Source organism: Octopus sinensis, linkage group LG2 (assembly GCF_006345805.1).
Source record: "Octopus sinensis linkage group LG2, ASM634580v1, whole genome shotgun sequence".
In the NCBI taxonomy this organism is placed as follows: domain Eukaryota; kingdom Metazoa; phylum Mollusca; class Cephalopoda; order Octopoda; family Octopodidae; genus Octopus; species Octopus sinensis.
The window spans coordinates 54,921,635-54,938,226 of NC_042998.1; the positions used below are offsets into that span (position 1 = coordinate 54,921,635).

Here is a 16,592-nt window from a genome sequence, read left to right on the forward strand (position 1 = left end):
CAGCTAACCAGCATGGACAGATAGCTGACAACAGCCGCACGGAAAACCTATTTTATTGATCGCAAAATATTGTGTTTAGTGCTCTACCGAATCTCCCATCTATCTGCCATATACTGACAATACAGAGAAAAATAAATCATCGTGAATTTCTAACATAGGAGCAAGTATACATATTTCGGGCGGAAGCAAGCAGTTGATTATCTCGATTCCAGTATTATCTGGCATATACTTCATCGATCATAGAAAGGTAAAAAGGAAAAGTAGATGTGGCTGGGTGGTAAGTAGCTTGCTTACCAACCACATGGTTCCGGGTTCAGTCTCACTGCATGGCACTTTGGGCAAGTGTCTTCTACTATAGCCTCGGGCCGACCAAAGCCTTGTGAGTGGATTTGGTAGACGAAAATTGAAAGAAGCCCGTCATGTGTGTCTGTGTTTGTCCCCCACCCAACATCGCTTGATAACCGATGCTGGTGTGTTTACATCCCCGTAACTTAGCGGTTCGGCAAAAGAGACCGATAGAATAAGTACTAGGCTTACAAAGAATAAGTCCTGGGGTCGATTTGCTCGACTAAAAGGCAGTGTTCCAGCATGGCCGCAGTCGAATGACTGAAACAAGTAAAAGAGTTATCTGGATTTGAACTTAGAAGATAGAGAATAATTACATCCCATAATATAACATTCTATTCGTTACTCTTCCGTTTCTGACACTCTTCTACTATTTAAAGATTTCTTTATTTACAAAACGATTGGATGAATAAATATAAATCGATTGTCACTTAAATTGTATCCGTAACTTCGTAAACTCTTTACGTTTTAGGTTTATTATTATCATTATTATTATTATTATTATATTATTATTATTATTATTATTATTATTATTATTTTTATTATTATTATTCTTTTTTACGACATTTTGAACGATGCGTAAAATTAACTTAAACACTGGCTCTTTTTACTAACTCGGATAAATATTTCGCCCAGAAATTACTTTAGCGTTCAGCATTCAATTTATTAGGACTCAAAAGAAGAAATTTCTCTTTGTAAATGTTCATCCATTGATTGTATGTCATTTTGGAAGCAAAAAAAAAAATTTCCTTGAGCCTAACTTAACTTTAATTCCTATCGATCTTCAGAGAAGCTGGCAAATTCATTTTTAACTATTAAATACTTTCTCTTTCTATCAGTACAAATAATTATTGTGGTTTAATTTAACTTTGATCGGATTCTTTACAAGTTTCTTTATTGAAATACAATGCATTGCATACCATGATCCGATAGAGCTTTTCCTTTCTTTTATAATTCTTTCATCTGCCGTTTTCTGTTTTTCAGTTAGCTTCTTTTTTTTCTACATACAAAGCATCCATCAAATTCTCTGAGTAATTTTGAATAAAATTTGTATCGAGCATTATTCGTCCAAATATTTTGTTCACTTACCTATACGTTAGTTAAGTTCTCATGCATCTAGAGCCAATGCCAGTTATATATTATCCAGGTACGTTTTAGAATAACAGCTACATCAATGCCAAACAAACTGAATTGTTATCTTCACACTGACGTCTTTAACGTCTCATTTGAATGTTAAACGTTTAGTGAAGGATGTGTAAATAATTGCGTTTAAGGTTGTTTCGAACATTGAAATGAAAGTTAATGAATTCCATACTACTACTACTACTACTACTACTACTACTACTACTACTACGACGACGACGACGAATAATAATAATAATAATAATAATAATAATAATAAATGCCCTGATGCAGTACCAGGCAGTGGCTCTCATGGCTTCTGATCTTAACTGATTGGAAGTGTTATCATGTACATTGTTTTGTCTTGGTATAAAAGATGGGCTACAGCAAATATTCTGCTCAATACCACAGATTTGCTTGTCAGTTGTTTGACCTTAACCAGTTGAGCATGTCCCTTAGTGGCTGACGATATGTGCATCTCTGATCACGAGCAGAAGTAGTGGGGGAGCATCATGGCCATGTGTTGGGGGGGGGGATTCTTTGGGGTTTGAATAATTCACCTCTGGAAACATGGGTGGTTCTTTCAACATCCTTAAACAACCCTTATTCAGAGACCTTTTGAGCGGGATGGGCTACTCAACCTGAAGAAAATTCTAACTGGGCCCCACCTGCAAGGTCATGTGCTGTTTATCTTGATATGAGATCACCATGTCGCACACATATGGTTGTGATGCATGTGCCTGGTGTACCTTTATCAGACGGGTAGTCATGATGGGTATATTGGGCTTCGTATATTTTACCCCAGTGTCACTTTGATGGCATGCACTGCTCTCTCACTCAATAATAATAATAATAATGTGATCCTTCGGTATAGGCACCGTAAGTACCGTAAGTTACTTTGTTTACATTTCTGAAGATAACAGAAACCCTTTTCTCCCACCCCTAACCCTAATACAAACCCTAACCCTAACTCCCCATATATATATATAAAAAAAACACTTTCTTGAAATGTATCCGGTACTTCCGGTACCTATACCGAAATTACGCCAATAATAATAATAATAATAATAATAATAATAATAATAATTATAATAATAATGATAATAATAATCTTGATCTGAGATCACCATGTCGCGCACATATGGTTGTGATGCATGTGCCTGGTGTAGCCTTATCAGACGGGTAGTCATGATGGGTATACTGGGCTTCGTATATTTTACCCCAGTGTCACTTTGATGGCATGCACTGCTCTCTAACTCAATAACAACAACAACAACAACAACAGCAGCAGCAGCAGCAGCAGCAGCAGCAGCAACAACAACAACAACAACGACGATGATGATGATGATGATAATAATAATAATAATAAGCGTTTCTACAAGAGGCACAAGCCTAAAACTTTGGGGGAGGTGGCTAGTCGATTACATCGACTCCACTACGAACTGGTACTTATTTCATCGACCTCGAAAAGATGAAAGGTAAAGTCGACCTCGGCAGAATTTGAACTCAGAACGTAAAGATAGACGAAATGCCGCTAAGCATTTCGTTTGGCATGCTAACGATTCTACCAGCTCGCCTCCTTAACAACAACAATAATGATAATAATAATAATAATAATAATAATAATAATAATAATAATAATAATAATAATAATAATCTTTTCTCTATTGGCCACAAGAGCCGAACAAAAAATGAAAGGTAATTGGTACGTTGGGAATGATAAAGAAAGGATCTGATAAATATATTAACCCTGGTAATTCCATTGGAAAAGTGGGTACTAGAGAAAGACAAGACGTGGTATGAGCATAAACCGCAGAGACTGGCACATTTGGAGTCTAGCAAAATCCTCTGGGATTTCTCAATCCAAACAGATTAGGTGCTAGAGCAAAACAGACGGGACCTAGTGGTGGTGGATAAGGTGCACCATATATGCTATATAGTTGACGTTGCATGCTCCTTTGACCCATGAATAGTCAAGAAGGAAGTCGAAAAGATAGATAAATACAACCCTCTTAAGTACAAAATAACCCAGCTATAGAAAATGAAGAGGGTGAAGATAGTGCCAATTATTGATAGGCCCCTTGGGAACAGTATCAGAAGAAAATAAAGGAAATTGGAATAGAGTGCCCAGTAGAACTATTACAAAAGGTTTGCATCCTTGGCACGACCATAATAATCAGGAAAGTATTAGATAGCTGAAAAGAACGAATTATATGGTGCCGTAGGTTGATAGTAGTAAATCTGCTACGCATACAAGTCTCCAGGAGCTCCAACAAAACCTATGATAATCCTTTCTACTACAAGCACAATGCCTGAAATTTGGGGTAGGGGGTAGTCGATTATATCGACCCAGTACTCAACTGGTACTTAATTTATCGACCCCAGAAGGATGAAAGACAAAGTCAACCTCGGCGGAATTTGAACCCCAGAAAGTAGCGACGGGCGAAATATCGTTAAACATTTCGCCCAGCGTGCTAACGATTCTGCCAGCTCGCCGCCTTGTTGTTGTTGATGATGATGATGATGATGATGATGATGATGATGATGGTGATGGTGAGGGTGATAGTGATGATGATGATGATGATGGTGATGGTGATGGTGATGGTGATGATGATGATGATGATGATGATGATGGTGATGGTGATGATGATGATGATGATGATGATAACTTATTACAAAAAAAAAAGCCATAAATCTTCTGCTTCGTGGAAGAATAGAACTTAAGAATGAATAAAAACTGTGCGAAACATTTATTATGAATCTACTTTTCTGATTGTATTATATGTTAACTTACTGAAACCAAGCGATCCTAAGGGAAAAAAAAACAAACAAACAAAAAAAAAAAGAAAACAAAACAAAAGAAAACCAAGTTCATTGGAATAAATTCATTTTCTGGTGAGAATCGATTGATAAACGAAAGATAAGAGACGATGGGAGAGTCTAATTTTGCAGACCCAATGGCTGCGCAAAAGAATGCAGTTTATTTCAGTTTCTTTAATATTATTTTAGTTAAATAGATTTATCAAAAAGGTCAATTAAGTAGGATTGGGTACTGAAACGAGTCTAGAGGTGATGGTGGTAGTGGTAATGGTGGTGGTGGTGTGGTGGTGGTGCAAGAAGTCTCTTTTGTGCGCTGCTGCGCCCCTCCCTTTTCTTCACCAAACGCATCGTTTCCTCTCAGAAACACTGGACTTTTTGACTTCTTTCATTATTACAGAGTTAGGTATCCTATTAAGATAATGGAATAATTAATAGTAAAAGAAAATATATAGTTCAAGAGTGGGTGATACAACATACATACATGCATACATACATACATACACACGCACACGCGCGCACACACATTCATACACCCCCCCCCCATTTATATATATATATATATATATATATATATATATATAATATATATATATAGGCGCACGAGTGGCTGTGTGGTAAGTAGCTTGCTTACTAACCACATGGTTTCGGGTTCAGTCACACTTCTGCTATAGCCTCGGGCCGACCAATGCCTTGTGAGTGGATTTGGTAGACGGAAACTGAAAGAAGCCTGTCGTATATATGTATATATGTATATATATGTCGTATATATGTATATATATGTATGTATATATATATATATATATATATATTATATATATATATATTATATATATATATATATATGTATGTGTATATGTTTGTGTGTCTGTGTTTGTCCCCCTAGCATTGTTTGACAACCGATGCTGGTGTGTTTACGTCCCCGTCATCTAGCGGTTCGGCAAAAGAGACCGATAGAATAAGTACTGGGCTTACAAAGAATAAGTCCCGGGGTCGATTTGCTCGACTAAAGGCGGTGCTCCAGCTTGGCCGCAGTCAAATGACTGAAACAAGTAAAAGAGTAAAAGAGTAAAGAGTATATATATATATATATATAGAGAGAGAGAGAGAGAGAAAGAAACAGAGAGACAGACAGATAGATAGATAGATAGATAGATAGATAGATAGATAGATAGATAGATAGATAGATAGATCGGCTAGCTAAGCCATTGTCAGCAGTCCGACGATGTATTAGCTAGCCGAAACTTCGAAGTCACTGTCGACAACATTCTTGTATAAAAATAATAAATTTGTACTCCACAAATTTATTGAGTAACCTATCAGATTAATGTAAAATTTTTATTGTAACCGAACACAAAAAAAAAAACAAACATTAATATGTACATATATGGGATCTTTTCGGTTTGAACGGTAGTTTTTAAAAATAATTTCCACGTAACTAAAAAAATTTAAACTTCGTATACTGGTAGAATGTGTTTATAAAACATCCTTTTCTCTTGGCTTTAGTGAGAACATTCTGTAGTTTGTAAGATATTTGTTGTTTTTTTTTCTTCAATTTCTGCAATTTCAACCAATCAATGACGTCTATTGAGGTGAAAAACATTCTGTGCCGTATGAATATGTCCCTCGTTTAAGAAACAGATTGGGTTTATTTACATTTCTGAAGAAAAAAGATACCCTTCCTCCACCCCTAACCCTAACCCTAACCCTAACTAACTAACCCTAACCCTAAAAGAGATTGAAATGCAATAGATCGATACCATGGTCATAATTATGGGTGACAATTTCATATGACACCGCTAGAAAAAACTGCCGTTCATACTGAAAAGATCCCATATATGTACAAGTATGTATATATTCCATATACATAGCCATATAGTAAGACATACCCAACTGATGCTATTATTAAGACACTGATTAATGCGGCGATATGGCAGAATCGTTAGCACGCCAGGCAAAATGCTTAGCAGCATTTCATCCGTCCGTACGTTTTGAGTTCAAATTCCGCCGAGGTCGACTTTGCCTTTCATCCTTTCGGGATCGATGAAATAAGTACCAGTTTGTACTTGGGTTGATGTAATCGACTAGCCCACACCCCCAAAGTTTCAGGGCTTGTGCTTATGGTAGAAAAGATTATTAAGGTACTGACTGTCGGACTTGTAAACCGATATAGTGTTCGTGAAAATAATACAAAACAAGAGCACCCAAAGAGCGCAAACCTCCGCCAAAGCAACACCAACTTCGTCTCAACGATTAGCCGGAGATGATTTTTAAAATGAGAATATCTGAAATAAACTCGACTGCTCTAAAAAATTAAGTAAAAAAAAAACCGGAAAAATAATCCAGAATCCTTATCCGTTTTAAATTAATAGCATGAGACCTTTTGCTTTTCTCTTAAATTCCGGCCTTCTTTTAGTATTCCTGTTGTTTTAGATCGATGTATAGAATTATATATGTATGTAAGTATACTGTAAAATGTTAATATGTAAGTGGAAGCACTCCGTCGGTTACGACGACGAGGGTTCCGGTTGATCCGATCAACGGAACAGCCTGCTCGTGAAATTAACGTATAAGTGGCTGAGCACTCCACAGACACGTGCACCCTTAACGTAGTTCTCGGAGATATTCAGCGTGACACAGAGAGTGACAAGGCCGACCCTTTGAAATATAGGTACAACAGAAACAGGAAGTAAGAGTGAGAGAAAGTTGTGATGAAAGAGTACAGCAGGGATCACCACCATCCCTGCCGGAGCCTCGTGGAGCTTTAGGTGTTTTCGCTCAATGAACACTCACAACGCCCGGTCTGGGAATCGAAACCGCAATCCTACGACCGCGAGTCCGCTGCCCTAACCACTGGGCCATTGCGCCTCCACAAATAATATGTAAGTATGATATATAAGGCAGATAACCAGAGAAAGATTTGAAAGACTTCATCTGAAGTAAAGTAAATATAACAAAAAATAATCCAGAATCCTTGTCCTATACTGATCGACCCCAAAATATAATCAGTTCGTGTCAGTCAGGAGGCTAAACATCCCTAAAAGTTTCATCTGAATTCATCCAGCGGTTCTTGAGATATCTTGTCCACGAACAAACAAACAAATGCGGCCGTAGCTAAGGCGGAGGTAATAAAGCCTACTTCAAAAGGTTTCAAGTAAAATTCCGAAGGAGGTGAGAAGGAAAACTGACTAATTCGAGAGAAAATATTTTGTGGTGCAGGAGAAAAACAAATACAACACATCTAAACATCGAATGATTCTTCACTTCACTAATAAGGATATCATTTACCAGATAGCGCATGCCCGTATTGAAGGAGATGTGATTGTGGTTGGGACCTACTCTCATCAATTCCCTAGATATGGCATCAACGTAAAGCTGACCGATTATGCTGCTGCGTATTAAACAAGATTTGTTGCCAGAAGAATATTGAAAATGTTTAAACCTTTCTTCGTTCACGTTCAAGTTTTAGCCGAATTTCCCCACCCGCAAATGAAGAGCTAAAGAGACTGAACGTGTTATATAGACTGATTTCTTCCTAGTATAAGCCATCGCTGGGTTTCTTGCTTTATGTACTTACAAATGTCAATGGTTTCAAGTTTTGACACAAGGCCAGCAATTTCGGGGAGGCATTAAGTCGACGACTTAACTCGTCGTACTTATTTCAGTGTCCAAATCGTACTTATTTCATCGAGCCCAAAAGGAAGAAAGGCAAAGTCGTCTTCGGCGGAATTGCGACGTAAAACGTAATGACGGACGAAACGCCACAAAGTATTTTTCCCAGTGTGCTAACGATTCTACCACAAAAGCGATATTTTATTGACTTCAGATTTTGGCACAAGTCCAGCAATCGTGTAGGGAAGAGGTAAGTTGATTACATCGACCTCAGCATTCGACCGGTACTTATTTTATCAACCCTAGAGGGGATGAAAGACAAAGTTGACTTCGGTGGAATTTACACTCAGAATGGGAAGACGGAAGAAATGCTGTTAAGTATTTATTTCTTTATTACTCACAGGGGGCTAAACATAGAGGGAACAAGCAAGGACAGACAAGGGGATTAAGTCGATTACATCGACCCCAGTGCGTAACTGGTACTTATTTAATCGCCCCCGAGAGGATGAAAGGCAAAGTCAACCTCGGCGGAATTTGAACTCAGAACGTAGCGGCAGACGGAATACCTATTTCTTTACTACCTACAAGGGGTTAAACATAGAGAGGACAAACATGGACAGACAAACGGATTAAATCGATTATATCGACCATTAACTGGTACTTAATTTATCGACCCCGAAAGGAGGAAAGGCAAAGTCGACCTCGGCGGAATTTGAACTCAGAACGTAACGGTAGACGAAATACGGCTACGCATTTCGCCCGGCCTGCTAACGTTTCTGCCAGCTCACCGCCTTAAGAAGATATTTTATTGAAACGATATTTTATCGACAAATTTCGAATTTACACAGTGCCTCGATTAAATATTTCGAAGCTGAGCACAACCGGTTGTTAATATCTTGACAGCTAAAGGAGCTGGTCCTTAAAATTTTGGCAGCTCCTTATAATGTGTGTGTGTGTGGTGTGTGTATGAACATGTATATGTATGTTTGACTTAATGGAAGCAGGCAGGAAGTAGTCAGAAGAGCGTGCTTTCGGTAATTATTGAGGCTCTAAACCTACATATCAGAGTTTATAACTTGAGTGTGTCAACTACTGACCAATTCACTCACCCTAAGTACCTCCAATATAGCTTCCTTTTTGTAAAGGTTTTATTGTTGTTGTTGCTATGATTATTATCATTTTTAAGGCATCGAGCTGGCAGAATCGTTAGCACGCCAGCCAAAATGCTTAGCAGAATTTCGCCCGTCTTTACATTTTAAGTTCAAATTCCGCCGAGGTCGACTTTGTTTTGTATCCTTTCGGTGTCGATAAATTAAGTACTAGTTGCGTACTCGAGTCGATCTGATCGACTGGCCTCTTCTCCAAAAATGTCGAGTCTTGTGCCTAGAGTAGAAAAGAAAAGATTATTAAGTCATCGAGCTGGCAGAATCGTTAGCACGCCGGCCAAAATGCTTCGCAGAATTTCGTCCGTCTTTACATTTTGAGTTCAAATTCCGCCGAGGTTGACTTTGCCTTTTATCCTTTCGGGGTCGATAAAATAAGTACCATTTAAATACTGGGGTCAATGTAATCGACTTACCCCACCCCTAAAATTGCTGGCCTTATATTATTATTATTATTGCGTAAAAGAGCAGTACACGTCATCAAAGTGATGCTGGGGTAGAAAACTATACTAATCCCAATATAGACATCGTGGCTACTCGTCTGATAAGGATACACCAAACATATGCATCACAACAATATGTGCGCAACATGGAAACCTCGTGATAAACATCGCATGATCTTGCAGGTGGAGCCCAGTTAGAATTTTTTTTAGGCAGGGTAGCCCATTTCACTTAAAAGATCGCTGAATAAGGTTTAAGGATGATGAACGAAACGCCCATGTTTCCAAGGATGAATTATTCAAACCCCAAAGAGTTCCTCTCAAACTTCCTCACTACTCCAGAGATGCTCATATCGTTAGCCACTAAGGGATATGCTCAACAGGTATTGTTTTAGTGTTCAGCTTCCACATTTTGCTGATTTCTATTTCAAGATCTTTATATTTGCCCAGTTTTTGGTAGGTCTTATATTTGCTCAATTATTATCATTATTATTATTATTATTATTATTATTGTCGTCGTCGTCGTCGTCGTCGTCATCGTCATCATCATCATCATCATTATCATTATTATTATTATTATTATTATTATTATTATTAAGGCGGCGAGCTGGCAGAAACGTTAGCACGCCGGGCGAAATGGGTAGCCGTATTTCGTCTGCCGCTACGTTCTGGGTTCAAATTCCGCCGAGGTCGACTTCGCCTTTCATCCTTTCGGGGTCAATAAATTAAGTACCAGTTACGCACTGGGGTCAATATAATCGACTTAATCCGTTTGTCTGTCCTTGTTCGTCCACTCAGTGTTTAGCCCTTTGTGGGTAGTAAGGAAATAGGTATTGTGTTCTGAGTTCAAATTCTGCCGAGGTCGACTTTGCCTTCCATCCTTTCGGGGTCGATAAATTAAGTACCAGTCAAGTACTGGAGTCGATGTGATCGACTATTCCCCTCCCCTCAAAATTCCAGGCATTTTGCCTATAGTAGAAAGGATTATTATTATTGTTGTTGTTATTTATAATAGTCATAATTATTTTTATATATCTAGTTCCGATCTATAAACACTTAGCTCTACAAAATTGCTTGTAATTAACCAAACATTTGGTGTATTTGATACTTTCATTCACAGCATGATGGAGTCATTTGGTAAGAATGTCAGGAGGAAGTAATCGAACGTCAGCTCATCCTGAAAGATATTAATAGATATAATTAAGTCTATTTTACTCGGCGGTAATAACTGTAGCGTATAATTTCGTTTGTTGCTTTTCCAATATTTCAGTATACAGTTTCCAAGTCACAGTTCTGCGAGTGTAAAATGTCATTGCTGTTTAATACGGGTAAGGCCAGTGAACTTATTCAGTTACTGGATACTAGAGTTCCAATTTCAGCGTTCACTCCGTATTAAGAGTTCAGATTCTGTTTTTTTTTTGTTTTGTTTTTTTAACTATGGCTGTAATTGTGTACATAGAAAAGTAATTTGACATCTTGAAGACACAATATTAATTAAAAAATAGAATGCCATTTCGAGTCTTATCTGTGAAAAATACACTTTCTCACAACTGCTGCATCTTCTTTCCGTGTAAAACGTAGGCATGGTAGTCTTTCTTGGCGCTGTGTCAATCGTATCAAGCTTTGCCATGGTCTGTACTAGTTTCGATGTATTTGAAATTTGCTCTTCCTCTTTGATAAAAAAACATTACAGACAAATATAATAGAAAACAAAACAAGAATTAATGGGAAACTTTTAAAAGACTAATTTTGTAAGCTTGCAATATATATAGTTGCTAGTATGTTAAACGATCGTATGTCCAAATTTGGCAAAATACGTTTTTTTTTTTTTTTTCAGTATTTATTTTTGCTTGCAATTGCCGGTTCTTTTGGCCAAACTGTCGTATTTCCAGCTGCTTCAGATGCCAAAATATCAAAGTTGTCAAATTACAGTACAACGGTTTTGCTATGGAATGGTGAAGTTATTTTTTCGTCTTCTGAAAAAGCAACGTTTTGGAGTTGCAGCACTTTTGCATAATAGCAACGACAGGCTCACCCCCACATATATATATGTACGAAAACAACTTTTTAAGCCTAGTACTTATTCTATCGGTCTCTTTTGCCGAACCACTAAGTTACGGGGACGTAAACACACCAGCATCGGTTGTCAAGCGATGTTGGGGGGGGGGGGACAAATACAGACACATAAACATACACACACACCACACACACATATATATATATATACATATATACGACGGGCTTCTTTCAGTTTCCGTATAACAAATCCACTCACAAGGCTTTGGTCGGTTCGAGGCTATAGCAGAAGACACTTGCCCAAGGTGCCACGCAGTGGGACTGAACCGGGAACCATGTGGTTGGTAAGCAAGCTACTTACCACACAGCCACTCCTACACACATACATGCACACACACACACACACACGTGGTCTGATCAATAAGTATCTGAACTATTGGCATAGTAACGAAGCTAAAGCACACAGAGTGTAGCCGCTTGGCACGGATTGACCTTGATCTCTGCTATGCATGCGCACTAAATGATAATATTCTAGCTCACTTCCGCTGTTTACAGCAGTGCTTGGAAGAAAGGTGTGTAGCGTGTGATCGTCGTATTGTGTCAGTTATTGGACTGCAGCCATGCTGGGGAAACGCTTTGAACAAATCGACTTCAAGACTTATTTTTAAACCTGGTACTTATTCTATCGGTGTTGTTTTGAGGGACCTCTGGGCCCAGGAGGCTCTCTCCATCCTCTTTGTCTTTCTTAGTGCAGTCAGCTCCCAGAATGGTATCTAGGTGCCTATGTGCTGTCTAATAAGAACATAGGAACGGGTGAATTCACGTTTCTTCCACTCTATATGGGCCGTGGTTCTGGGAAAACCATTATATATATATTCTATCAGTTTCACTTGCCGACTTTTAATTTATGGGGACGTAAGAAAGCCAACACCTGTTGTGAGGGGATGGTGCAGAGCAAACACAAAAACAAGAACATATACACATCCATATACATACATACTTACTCACACACACACACACACACTAACACGCACACACATCCATTTTTCGGATTTGACTTGCAAAAATCTTGCTTTCTTCTTTCTCTGATGCAAATGCACATGCCACTTATTAAGTTTCAAGAGCTTTAAAGATCGGTGCTTAGCTCAGATCTTTAAGCAAATGCGAGACACCAGCCAAATGAGACAAAAAATTCAAATTGACTTGCTACTTATACAACACTTATAGTTAAAATAAATCTTGGCTGTGTGGTCAAGAGCTTACCTGGCAACCACTGGTTCAATCCCACAACGCGGCACCTTTGGCAAGTGTTTTCTACTATAGCCGTGCGCTGACCAAGGTTTATGAGTGAATTTGGTCTGCGGAAACAATGTGAAAGCCTGTTGGGTGTGAGTTTGCGTGTTTATATAGAGATAATACATACATACATACATACATACATGTCAAGTGATATTGGGGTGGGGGGCAAACACAGACACACAAACCTATACACATATACATACATATACATACATACATACATGCATGCATGCATACATAGATGTATACACACATACACATACACACACACATATATATACATACATACATACATACAACACTGGTAACATTGTTAATCCACAACTAAAGAATATTTACCCAATAAAATGCGGTGTTGATCCCTCACTCTCCCTGTTCTCCCTATTGTATATATGCATGTCTGTGCGCGCTCACGTGCGTTTCCAATCACTGTTTGATAACAGGTGTTGTTTTGTTTTCATCCTCGTACTTAGCAGTAGGTAATATTAGTACATGTGTGTATAACATATAATTATTACATGTGTATGCATTCCAATACTTTCTAATACTATGGAATAAATAGACATACTAGAATGTCTACCGACTGATGTATGTCATTTATGTATCCATTTTCTTATTTGCCTCATGAATTAAGGGTAAACCACTTTTTACCCCCCACCCATATATAACACGCAAATGCGAGATTGCCACGCAATAACTAGCACTTGGGTATGAATAACTGGGTACACTACCAGCCGTATATTAGATAGGTACTATCCATTAGTTGGTTGGTTTCTCAACCTCTAACTCGTACAGATATGTGTGTGTGTGTAAGTATGTATATATACATGTATGTATATATATATATATATATATATATATATATATATATATATATATATGTACAATGTGTGGGTGTGTGAGTACGTATATATATATACATATATACATATATATATTATATATATATATATATATATATATATATAATATATATATATATGTATAGGGAGAATTCATGAAAAAAACAAAAGACGAAGATAGGTGTTGTAGAAAACAAACAGATGTATTAGTTTAACGCTCGGGAAGTGAAAACGTCTTTAACGTTTCGAGCTTACGCTCTTCCACAGAAAGGAACACAGAAAGAAACAAGGAGAGAAAAAAAATGTGTGTAGTGGCTACCATCTATCATATATATTATATATATATATATTACGGAGATGTACTCGCATAGCAAGTAATTTGATCTGAGATCGTGTGCTGAAACGAAAACAATTGCAGCGTGGAAGGTGTTTATAAGCCATTTAAGAAACACACAAAAGCCGTTCGATTCACTTCAACATTTAAGTTTAATTTGTCAAAATATTGTCGTCGCTAAAATCCGCGACCTGTTCACTGACAAAGTCCGTGCTGCATCTAACCGTATATATACGTGCTGCATCTAACAGTATATATATATATATATATACATATATATATTTATAATTAGTGGGAGAGACAGTATTAATACTGAGAAGTAATATATATATGCTCACTTAAACGTGAATGTTCTGATAGAACAAACTATACTGCTGTAGATACCATGAGAGTTTCTCTCAGAGTCACGACCGTAGTATAGTTTGTTCTAACAGAACATCTACGTTTAGGAGGGGATAAATATTAACTTCAGGCTAAAGATGCTTTCTTTTCAGGAGCAATTGTGGGGAAAGGAAACAGAATGCTTCCGACAGAATTTTTTGTGGGTGGAAGCGTTCTTTTCGTCTTTTGTGTCTGTTATTGCTTTTAGACTGTCTGCAATGTGGGACCAGCGACAACAGGGTAGCCCTAAGGTAACACAAAAGGAAACGGTGTGGGAGGAAAGACAATTAAGACGAAGAAAATGTGCGAAATGGGATGAATTTTCTTGGCGTCAGTTTCTTAATTGATGTATTCATAATTGAATATAAACATGGTGTATATTTTGTAATACATACGCGCGCGGATGTGTGCGTGTGTAAATGTATGTTACCATATGTGCAAAATTACATTCGAGTGTATGTCACAATACTTGTATGGATGTATGTGTATACACACACACACACCACACACACACACACACACACACACACCACACACATATATATATATATATATATATATATATATACGTGTGCATATATATTCTTTTTCTTTTCTTTTTTATCATATTTGTTTCAATCATTTGACTGCGGCCGTTAGTCGAGCAAATCGACCCCAGGGCTTATTCTTTGTAAGCCTAGTGCTTAATTTATCGGTCTCTTTTGCCAAACCGCTAAGTTACGGGGACGTAAACAGACCAGCATCGGTTGTCAAGTGATATTGGAGGGGACAAACACAGACACACAAACCTATACACATATACATACATACATATATACGTACATAGATAAACTTACTTGGAAAAGATGCGTGGCGTTCGGTCATATAATAATATAAATAATATATAAATATATGCATATATATATACATATATGTACATACCTACATATATATGTATATATACATGCATATATGGGTACAGGACACCAAAAAAACGTTGAATACAATGAGAAGCGAAAACATAAAAACAAAAACATGGAAACGAACTTTTTTCAGACAACGAAAAAATAGAGTACAAGACATACAACTCAAGGAATATTCCCCTTCTTCAGTTGTCCCTGTTTCGTCTCCTCCGCGTTCGAAGGTAAGGACAGGACGCGACTTTGTTGAAACACTCCTTCCCGCAAAGCAAATTAAATAAAATTTGGGATTTTTTTGCGGAGAGGTAAAAGTGGTAACAAGAACAGGACAGTAAGAACAAAACAAGATAGTAAAAACAATACAAGTAAAACCAGTAAAAGACAGGACAAAGAGAAAAACACAGTAAAAACAAACGTTGAGGGCTGTTAAGTCAAGACGATGGAAAAATTATTGTGAACGCATTAAGGAGACAGCTTGTGAGAGGGACAGGATAAGCAGTCTTGTTTTGGTGAAGATAGCAGTCGGAAAGATGGCTTCCCTCTGGTCACGTGTCAGTGACGAGAGAGTCGAGGAGGAGGAGGGTGAGGAGTATGAGAGAGGGAACGGTGAAGGGGAGAAGGGAAGAATAGGGAAGGGTGGGAGAGAAAACCAGAAAGGATGAAGAACAAGAGAGGGAGAGATATAGACGAAGAGTGCGCATCATAATTATTAAGATAAAACTTACTTGGAAAAGGATGCGTGGCGTTTTTTCCATATGTCCTGCAGAAGGTATCTTTACCCAGAAATATAGAAATACAAAGACTGCAACTTAGTTCTATTTTCTTTTCCTTTTGTAGTTTACTTTGTACCTTCTCACATTGTTCCGGCCTCACACAACAGCCTTCTTTAAAATATATATGTGAGTGTGTGCCTGTAAACACACACACACACACACACACACACACACACACACACACACACACACAGCACACTCACACACAAATACACAAACACACACATTCAATCTTCCATGTGTTAACATGTACCTCCTTGCGACAATGTAAACTTTCATTTAATCAAAATATCCTTGACCTGAAGAGTAGCCTGCAGTATACACTTCGCTTGGACATTTACCACTTCTGAGGTTCCGCTCACTAGAAACATGCGTAGCCCAGATTTTATCTTCTCCATTTCTTAACTTGTGTGTATATATATATATATATATATATATATATATATATATATATAATATTTTAAAATAGGATAAAATCTTTATAAGAAATTATCAAGTAGTTAGCGTGAAAAACCTCATAAGGGAAAAATTAATAAATTTTTCCCTTTA

General features: G+C 37.7%; 1 long non-coding RNA gene across 1 annotated transcript in view; it reads right to left on the reverse strand.

The window, feature by feature from the left end:
* Nucleotides 1-280: 280 nt before the first annotated feature.
* The window catches only part of LOC118762274, an 18,227-nt gene continuing 1,915 nt past the window's right edge, over nt 281-16,592 (reverse strand). The window contains exons 2-3 of the long non-coding RNA XR_004998028.1: nt 2,104-2,108; nt 281-318 (exon numbers count right to left, since the gene is read on the reverse strand). This is a non-coding gene — a long non-coding RNA (uncharacterized LOC118762274). The remainder of the gene's footprint in view (nt 319-2,103; nt 2,109-16,592) is intronic.